Genomic DNA, 10,828 nt, shown 5'->3' on the forward strand with positions numbered 1-10,828 from the left:
AGTTGTTGTGAAGACTTCAGCCATGTGGGAGAAAGAAGGAAGTCCTGGGCATTTGTGACTGAGGGTTTTATTTTGAGTATTAAGATGGGACTTTAGTCAGTTTGGGTTGCTTTAACAGAATACCAATAGACTGGCTGGCTGACTTATAAACAATAAACATTTGTTCCTCACAGTTCTGGAGGATGGGAAGTCCAAAATCAAGGCACTGGAAGATTCAGTGTCTGGTAAGGGCCTTCTTGGTCTGTCCTCAGGTGGTAGAAGGGGTGAGGGAGTTGTTTCTGAAGGGCACTAATCCCATCATGAGGACATCACCCTCACAGCCCAATCACTTCCCAAAGGCCAAATATCATCAAAATGAGGTTTAGGTTTTACCACACGAGTTTTAAGGAAACAGAGACATTCAGTCCACAGCAGGACATGATGACAATATGGCACAGATATAGAAATCCTCTTTATTGGACTTTGCATTTTTGGTTTTCCCTTAGATAGCAGGCATATAAGGATGTTAGGAAGGCTGTTGAGAATACGGACTCTGCCCAAGGCAGAGGTTTGCTGGAGAACCGTGAGCTGAAAGTAGAGCCTTTTTCCAAAATTAAGAGATTCAAGCATTTGAAATGATAAGAATGGTAAAATAAAATAAAGTAAATCCCAGACCACTATACATGCTGACTATCAACTTTCATTTTAGACCAAGCAGATTTTTCAATTATGAAGTAGCCCAGGGTCCTCTAGGGCCCCAAATTGGCACCCAGACAAATCTTTGTCCATGAATTGAGATAACATTTATGAAAATGCCTGCCTCAGTGCTTGGAGAAGTGTGATATAAAGAGCGTGTTAGGGGGCTTCAGACTGCTCAGCCACACACCAAGGCTGCAGGAGGGATCCATCAGGAGCTGTCTATCTAAACACTCAGACCCACTGATGTATTGCCAAAGTATCACATGGGAGAGTGAGCATTAGATGACTTATCCAGTGTTGGTAGGGTCTGCTGATTGAATTTGATTGACTGACTAATACATGGAGAGTCGTCTCTTCCCTCATCATCTGCCTTTCTTTCTTGCATCTGAGCAGTTAGAGAATCCAGACCTGAACATAGGCTAAGAGAAACTGTGAAAAGGCATAAAACAGGCTCTCTCCCTTACACAGGCTTCTGGGAGTCAATTAAAGATTAATTAATTAATTATTTGTTTGTTTTAAGAACTACTTGATATTCCCAGGCACAAAAACAATGTAACCTAATGGGTCTTAAGATACAAAAAAAACAGGGGAAACAGAATTTTTAAATTCTTTAATTAATTAAGAGGCTAATCCCACTAATAATAGCATTAAAAAAAATCAAGACTGGGCCAAATCCCAGTGACATAACCAGCTGAATGTATTTCTGGTGACCTTTGCCTAACAGAGTGGCCAGAACTAACTGAAGATGAACTACAGTTTGGCAGACTAGTAGAGCTCAGTCTTTCTATGTGACATCCCAACCATCACATTTCAAATAATCTTATCTAACTTGCTTTAATCCTAGGAAAAATTATATCTGACAGAAGATAAAAGAGATTCCAAAATGGGATCTACATCAGGTTGAATAAACTAAAACATTCTTCTTTTTAATCAAATAATTTAAACATAAAGAATAATCAAAGTGAGGCTTCTGGTTCTGTCCAAAATGGAATAAATCCTCTACAGCCTCTATCTCCTATGAATTACAACTAAAAACTCTGGACACAACAGAAAAAACAATAACCTGAAGATCCCGAAAGTAAACATATGAAGATCAATTGCAGATCTACAATTGTAGAGATGAGTTTTTCCCCTTCTTTTCTCTCATAGTTTTGACCTGAGCATGTGTATCAGTTGTAAAATTGTATGGTGGGGGAACAGAGGCTAAACTTATGATAGAGACTCCATCTTTCTGGAAAGAAGAAGCAAGAAGAGAGGACTGAAATGTGTGTGTGTGTAATCTTCATTTTTTTTCCTCTTTCAGCTTTGGTCTGAAAGTGAGCCCTAGTTGCGGAGTTGCACGTTAGTGGCAGTGTAGGCAACTAAAATTCCAACTGAAATCCAATCTTTCTGGCCAGAGGAACCAAAAAGGTGTTCATGGGAGCCTGAGAGTGTGGAAGGACTCAGGAGGAGAAGAGAATTAAAGGAGATCACCTAATTCTGTGTGTGAGCCCATACACATCACGGGCTCACACTTGAGCTGTGAATGCATGGGACAGGCCCAAATGCAGCACAGAAAAGACTTCAAGAACAGAACTGCAAGAGAAGCTCCTGCCCACAGAAGGCGAAGAAGAACTAGCATTCTGAACCTTACCGGGGTTATTGCCTGCTGTAACAAAACAAAACAAAACACAATACAACACAACACAACACAACAAAACACAACATTTTTCAGAGAACTTTAATTGGACCCAGAGCTTATACAAAATAATATTAAAAATTTCCAGGATGCAATCTAATATTACTTGGCATAAAAAAAAGGAAAAATATCAAATCGTTGTTGTACACACCTGAAACTAATATAATATGTATGGCAATTATATCTAAATAAAAGGAAAATTAACAGCACACAGGAACAAGAAAGTGTAACCAGTTCTTGAGGGACAATTAACAATGCCGACCTCAAGATGACCCTAATTTTGGAATTATCAGACTTGAAAGCAGCTGTGGTAACTATGCTTCATGGGCTAATGGTAAACTTACTTGAAATGAATGAAAAGATATAAATTCTTGGCAGAGAAATAGAAATTATAAAAAGAACCAAAAAATAAAATAAATGAAATTAAAAAGTAGACGCGCTCTGCCCCTTCTGGGCCTCGAGAAGGTGGAGATGCGCGGACCGCTGGGAGCGGTATCCCGCAGTGGAGCCAGAGGTCCAGGGGCCCGGAGGTGCGTGCTCTAGGGGTCCCATTCATCCCGCGCACCCGCGAAGGGGCATGGTCGGTGCACAGTGTGGTGGCCGGGGACCCTGGGGACGCCGACGGGGGGCCCATGGGTTGCTTGGCGCCTCCGCTGCCTCATTAGTGGGAGGAGCCGGCGTCAGCGCGGATGGCTGCAGCCAGGCTGTGCAGGGTTGCGGGGGGAGGGTGGGGGGAGGAGAGTTTGCGGGGATCCCGGAGCGGTTCCAAGTAGCCCTTGGCCGCTGGAGAAGAGGAGAAGGCATCCGCGGAACCCATGGCTCAAGTGCTGGACGCCAGTGGACGCGCAAGCGAGGCGGATCAAATACTAAGATCTATGGGTCACAGTTCCCAGCATGGGGAAAATGAGCAAAGAGTGTTTGTCAGCTCAGAAGGAAAAACCACTACAGCGGAAGAATGAAGAAGAAAATAAAATAGCAGATAAACCTGAGTGGGTGACAGAAAGGACCATTGAATCTAGAAATGAGAGACATTTAAATGGGATCGACACATCTTTCTGGAAGACTTATTTAAGTTGCTTTCGTCACAGCCTGAAAATTCACTAGAGGGAACATCACTGGGAGATATTCCTCCTCTTCCAGGAAGTATCAACAATGGCATGAATTCTTCAGCACATGATAACGTAAATTTTAGCCAGGCTATAAGTCATGATGTGAATCTCCATGAGCCATATTGTTGTGTCCTGACAATACACTTAGAGGAGATCAGTAGCAAGGACTTCACAGCCACAGGAACCATTTCTGCAGTTTAATTCTGGTACCACCAATCCTGAATGGATCCTTTCTGGAACTAATCTGACAGACTTTCTTCCAGTTTTTGACCATCAGACGAGGACTCTAACAAGCCAAAACCTTCTGTATGGCCTTCATATACACATATTTGATGAGATAAATTTAATGCCTTTGGCTACTGAAGAAGGTTTTGATCCAATGGAACTTTCTCACCTTTTTTGAAGAACCAGATTCTGGGCTTTCCTTAAATTCAAGCCAGAATAGCACCTTTGTCACCAAGTCTAATTCTCTTGTGTGCGAAGAAGGTGCTATAGGTTCTGGTACTGACCTTGAATCTCTTTCCCACCATGCCTGAGAAGGGACTATAGGAGGCTACTACCCAGAGCCCAGTAAGCTTTGTCATGTGGATCACAGGAGTGACTCTGGTTTTCATGGGAATCTTGCATTTCAACACATATTCCATAACCACACTTACCCTTACAGCCGAGTACACTAAAATCCATTTCTGAATCTTTTTCATGGACTGGGAAGTCACAGAAAATAAAGAATAGGTACCTCAATGACACAGACAAAAACTTAAGGTGGGACAAATGTTGTGTTAAAGCTCTGCACATCCCTATTTCCCTATGAACGTTGTGCTAAAGCTCTGCACATCCCTATGAAATTGTCCTCATGCCTGTTGCTTCTTTTAACAGTATGCTAAACAAGTACCTGACAGACTTCCAAGTGTCACTAGTCAGTGATATTAGATGAAGAGGGAAATATAAAGTTGCTGTTCAGAACTGTCGTAAGCATAAACTGAACATAATTTTAAACTTAGAAGATGATGTATGTAACTTACAAGCAAAGAAGGAAACCCTCAAGGGAGAGTGAGCACAGTGTAACAAAGCTATGAACATAAGGAAACAGAAACTGCATGACCTTTATCATGATACTTTTATTAATTTTTTATTTTTAAATTTTATTTATTTATTTATTTTTAGGCAAGCAATACCTTGTTTGACTTCACAGATTGCAAGGACCTTGTCAGGTTACATTTTTTTAAAAAATTTTTTACACCTACAGCACCTGGTCTTCCTAGATAGTCTCCCAACCAGGCCTGATCCTGCTTAGCTTCCAAGATCAGACAGGATTGGGCTTCTTCAGGGTAGCATGGCCGTAGACTATCATGATACTTTTAGTGGGTTAAGAGATGAGGAAGGTAGCCCCGTCACTCCAAACCAATATGCTCTTCAGTGCAGCCATGATGAAAGTGTTTTGATTGTACCTAAGGAACTGGTGACCTTAAGCCACAAAAAGGAAAACCAAAAGGGAAAAATAAAAAGAGAGAGAAGAAACTGAAGATAGGTCCCATTAATATGTATAAAGTAGTCATGTTTAGAAGATGATAGATATATAGATCACAGACCAATGAAACTGCATCAACATTAGCTCAAGTGTTATATAAGTATCTTTAAGTATTGCTACTTGAAACACTCGGTTAAGGCTATATGTATATTTTTTAATTTATTGATTTTAATTAGTTTCAAGTATACAGTTTATTGGTTAGACATCTATATAGTTCGTAAAATGATCACCCCAATTTATCCCTCCCTCCCCGACCTTCCATCTAGCCAACGTATTCATGCTAATTACATTCCTTATGCTGTGCTCCCCATCCCTATGACCATCTATCAGCTACTAATTTGTACTTCTTTAACCCTTCACCCCATTCTCTCAGCCCCCCGAACCCTCCTCCTCTCTGTCCATCACCAAATTGTCCACTATATTCATGAGTCTGTTTTGATTAGTTTGTTCTTTTTATTCCTTAGATACCTCATATAAGTGAAATCCTATAGTGTTTAACCTTCTCTGACTTAAATATCTTCTAGGTCCATCAAAGCAATATCTTTTCCATCTCCTTCCTTTTAGACTGTGTGTGTCTTTTAATCTGAAGTGAGTCTCTTATAGGTAACATGTAGAGGTCTTGTTTTCTTTTCCATTCACCCACTCTTTTAGTTGGAGCACTTAATTCTTTTCCATTTAAGGTACTTATTGATAGGAAGGTAGTTGTTACCATTCCTGTTTTCGATACGTGTTTTTTGTTCTTAAAGAACTCCCTCCAACATTTCCTGTAATACTGGCTTGGTGGTGATAAATTCCTTTAGCTTATTTTTGTCTGGGAAGTTCTTTTTCTGTCCTTCAACTCTAAATGATAGCTTTGATGGATAAATTGTTCTTGGTTATAGATCCTGGGTCTTCATCCTGTCAAATATTTTTTTGTCAAGCCCTTCTGTCTTGCCTAGTTTCTTTTGAGAAATCATCTGCCAGTCTTACGAGTTTTCCCTTATAAGTAACTATCTGTTTTTCTCTTGCTGTTTTTAATATTCTTTCTTTGTATTTAACCTTTGGCATTTTAATTATGATGCGTCTTGGTGTGAGCCTCTTTGGATCCCTGATTTTTGGAATTCTCTAAGTTTCCTGGGGTTTTATGTCCATTTCCTTCACCAAGTTAGGGAAGTTTTCCATCATTATTTCTTCAAACAACTGTTCAACATCTCGATTTTCTTCAGTTATGCCAATCAGACGGATATTTGAACCCTTAATCGTGTCCCATATGCTCTTTAAATTATTTTTGTAGTCTTGGCATCTTATCTCTTGCCATTCTGATTGAGTGTCTCTGGCTTTCTTGTCCTCTAGATAGGGCATTTGATCCTTTTCTTTATTCACTCTGTTTATTCCTTTGTTTATTCCATTTAATACACTTCTCATTAAAGATGTGTTCTTTATTTCAGACTGGTTCCCTTTTACAATTTCCATTTTTATTTCTATGTTTTTTTTTTATCTCTTTGTTGAAGTTCTCACTGAATTTAACCAAAAGTTCATTGAGCATCTTTATAACCAGTGTTTTAAACTCTGCATCTGTTAGATTGACTCCATTCTATCTGGATCTCTGTTCTGTCTCTTATACAGTTTCTGCTTCTTTGTCTTCCCATTTTGGCTGCCTTTCCGTATCTGTTTCCATGTATTAAGCAAAGCTTTTAAATCTCCTGGTCTTGTTAGTGTGGATTTGTGAAGTAGGTGTCCAGTGGCACAATCCTGAGAGGGGTTCAACTGCAGGCTAAATTTAGGCCAAGCCTCTGCCCCTCCGGGTCCATCTGTTAAGATTCAGCAAGCAATCCACAGATGCTGTGCTTATAGTTGCCTCAAAAGGCCACACCAAAAACCGAGGCCAGCTGCCTCCAGTGTGAGTCTAGGTGCTGCTCAGCAAGGAGCACCTGACTCGCTGAGGATACAACTGGATGTGGCTTGGGTGGGACCGCGAACTGGGGGAGGCGAGGTTTCAGGGAATCCTCTGGGCGGAACGATCTCTGTTACCCAGTTTGATGACGTCGCGGCTAAGGCAGCGCTGTGTCCAGAGCACTGGTAAAGGGGAGGGCTCAACAGGGAACAATGGATACCACCGGCACTTCTGTACAGAGCGAATCTCGCCTCAGCCCTCATTCCAACAATGTCTCCCTATAAGTCCCTGGTTCCCCCTGTGCACAGCCGAATTGGCACTGGTGCTCAGAACAAGCAGGTCCGTCACCACAAAAATCTGCTGGTGGAAGTGGCCCCTTTAAGGGGTGTCTGCCGCTGCTACAGCCTCCGTCCCGCTCAGCAGCTGGAGATCCGGCAGCCCCGTGTCTTCGCCCCATCCTACCTTCTGCTGTTGCAGGGTGCTTTCTTGGATTTCTCCCTAGTTGTATGGCTTGTTCATCTAGATCCCAGGCAATTTTTCCTTGCTGCTGCTCCTTGTTTCTGTCACAACTTTGATTTGGTCGCCAGAGGGATGAACAGAGCCTCTATCATCTATGCCATTTTGATTGCCCCTCCAGTTAAGGCTATATTTTGAAGCTTATATGGACAGACATTTTAGACTTCAAGATTAGACTTATGGGAAATCTGGGGAAAACCACAACTTTTCATTAAGTCCTGCATTGTATGCACAAGTCATAAATATGTATAAAGAATTGCGTGACATGAAAACTTGGTTTAACTATCGACTTTGGTAGTCATTTTTTTTTTTTTTTTGGTAAGATGGTTACTTCAAAGATCCAACAATGGATGTAATTATTTTAAAATGTATTTCAAAGCAGCCTTAAGATTCTCATTTAGTTTGTTAGCACTGAAGTATAGCGAGCTTTTTAAAAAGCTATTTTAGTTTAATTTTTATGAATACTTAAGTTATAGCTCTGTAAAAATAAATTTTATAGTTGAACCTATAAAAAATAACTTGTACAAAAATTCTAAGCTAATCTACCTTGCATATTTTCCCTCTAAAATATCGACATTCAGGAATACAGGTGATAGCAGCAGCATAATGTTAGACTCAAGCCAAATTAGTGTCAACACAGTATGCTAACCTGATGAGGAAACCCACTCTTTTGGATTCAACAGAATAGTTATGAAATAAACTAAGCGGCCAAGCTCTAAACCAAGGTGTCAAAAAAAAATAATGAAGCTTTAAAATATTAGAGTGTATTAGGCTTAAATGGCTGAGGACAAAGACCTACAATCACAGAAGTTTTAGAGAGAGAACAGAGCTACCTGTGTATAGGGAAATAGAACTCCCTGGCTAAGTAAAGTCAGTCTGTAGAGATGGCCTCACATTTATAACACTGATGCCTCACCGAAAGCCTCACATAGCTTAATGTGAAAACATTACAAGCCATACAAGAAAAACCAACAGTAATTTCAATAGAGAAGCATACACTCTATTACCAAAAGACTGGAAATACTGAAACCATATGAAACAGGAGAGTAAGAAACAAATGGATTTAAAAATGAACTAAATAATGGCATTGAAATGAAAATAAGTTATTAACATGAATATTTTTAGTCTAATGTTTAATTTCAAAAAATAGGAGTGTTATTTCTACTTTAAGAATCATTTGCCTAATAATATAGAAATCACAAGTCAAAGTATCATCTTGGGTTACAGAAAAGCAGTGTTTTATAGAGTGGATTTTTATAATAAACCTTTTCTCCATTAAAAAAATTAATTTAATGGGCTAACAGCAGAATAGAGATGAAAAAGAGAGTCAATGAGCCTGAAAATAGATTAGTAGAATGTATTCAATCTGAAGAACAAAGAGAGAACAATTGGGGGGAAAAATGAACAAAATCTCAAGGATCTGTGGAACAATATAAAAAATTCTGGCATTTATGCCAATGGAGTTCTGAAGAATAGGAGAAACAGACAGGTGCATAAAAATGTTAGAAGAAATAATAGCTAAAAGCTTCCCAAATTTAATGAAAGATATAAATTTACAGATTCAAGAAGGTTGAGGAAACCCAAACAAAATAGACTCAAAGAAAATCATATGATAACACATCATAATTAAACTGCTGAAAACAAAAGAAAAAGAAAAATTCTTAAAAGCAGCTGGAGAAAAATGAAATTTAAGGGACACATAGATGAACAATAATATGAATGATAGCAGATTTCTTATCAGAAATGAGGGAGGGCAGAGAACAGTGAAACAAAATCTGTCAACCCAGAATTCTATATTCAGCAAAAATCTTCTTCAGGAATAAAGGCTAAATAAAGTCATTCTCAAATCAAAGAAAACTAGGAGAATTTGTCATTAGCAGACCTGTTCTAAGAGAATTGCTAAAGGAAGTTCTTCAGGCTGAAGAAATATAATACTAGAGAGAAACTGGGAATTTTAGAATAAAGAAATAGCAACAAAAATGGTAAATATCTAGCAAATATACAGATTTATTTTTCTTCTCTCATGTTTCTTTAAATATGTATGACTAAATGAAATAAAAAATTATATCATTGTTGGAGTTTTCAAATGTACACATGATATATATGACAGCTATAATATAAAGGAGGAAGGGTAAAAAGGCCTCTATGGTTAATAGCTTCTACATATTACTCAAGGCAGTAAAATATTAACTCTGAGTAAACTGTGAAAAGTTAGTTATATTTACTGCATTTCCTAGAGCAACCTCTATAATGATAATCCAAAGAGAGATAGCCAAAAAGTTAATGGATAAGATGAAATGGAATAATAAAAAATATTTAAATAATAAAGAAAAGCAGGAAAAGTAGAACAACAACAATAGCAGCAACAACAACAACAAAAACCCAGAAAGGAGTAAACCCATATTTATATGGGCAAATAATTTTTGACAAAAAAGCAAAAAACATACAGTGGAGAAAGGAAAGCCTCTTCAATAAATGGTGCTGGGGAAAGTGGAAAGCCACCTGCAAAAGAATGAAACTAGACTGTTGTCTATCACCACACACCAAATTAATTCAAAATGGATTAAGGACCTGAACATAAGACTTGAAACAATAAAATGCATAGAAGAAAACATAGGAACAAAACTCAAGGACCTTGGACTTAAAGATGATTTTATGAATTTGACCTCAAAGGCAAGGGAAGTAAAAGCAAAAATAAATGAATGGGACTACATCAAACTAAAAAGCTTCTGCTCAGCAAAAGAAACTGTCAACAAGGTAAAGAGACAACCATTTGAATGGGAAAATATATTTGCAAGCAATGCCTCTGATAAGGGCCTAATATCCAAAATATACAAAGAACTCATACGACTCAAAAACAAATGAACCAATCAAAAAATAGTCAGAGGATCTGAACAGATACTTCTCCCCAGAAGACATACAAATGTCCAACAAACATATGAAAAGATGCTCAACATTGCTAGCTATTAGAGAAATGAAAATCAAAACTACAATGAGATATCATCTCACACCTGTTAGAATGGCTATAATCAACAGGACAAGTAATAACAAATGCTGGAGAGGATGCAGAGAAAAAGGAACCTTCATACACTGCTGTTGGGACTGCAAATTGGCACAGGCACTATGGAAAACAGTATGAAGGTTCCGCAAAAAACTAAGAATATGATCCAGCAATCCCTCTACTGGGTATTTACCCCAAAGACTTAAAAGATCATATTCATAAAGATATTTGCACACCAATGTTCATAGCAGCATTATTCACCATAGCCAGGACATGGAAGCAACCAAAGTGTCCTACGATAGATGATTGGTTAAAGAGGCTGTGGTACATATATACAATGGAATATTACTCAGCCAGAAAAAGAGATGAAATACTGCCATTTGCGACAACATCGATGGACCTCGAGATAATCATGCTAAGCGAAATCAGCCAGACAGAAAAAGTT

At 38.7% G+C, this 10,828-nt stretch overlaps 1 pseudogene; it reads left to right on the forward strand.

Annotated features, from left to right (window-relative positions):
- The first annotated feature begins 2,624 nt into the window (after window positions 1–2,624).
- LOC105300745 lies at window positions 2,625–4,963 on the forward strand (annotated as a pseudogene).
- Window positions 4,964–10,828: the final 5,865 nt, after the last annotated feature.

Source organism: Pteropus vampyrus, unplaced genomic scaffold (genome assembly GCF_000151845.1).
Source record: "Pteropus vampyrus isolate Shadow unplaced genomic scaffold, Pvam_2.0 Scaffold217, whole genome shotgun sequence".
NCBI classification, from domain to species: Eukaryota; Metazoa; Chordata; class Mammalia; order Chiroptera; family Pteropodidae; genus Pteropus; species Pteropus vampyrus.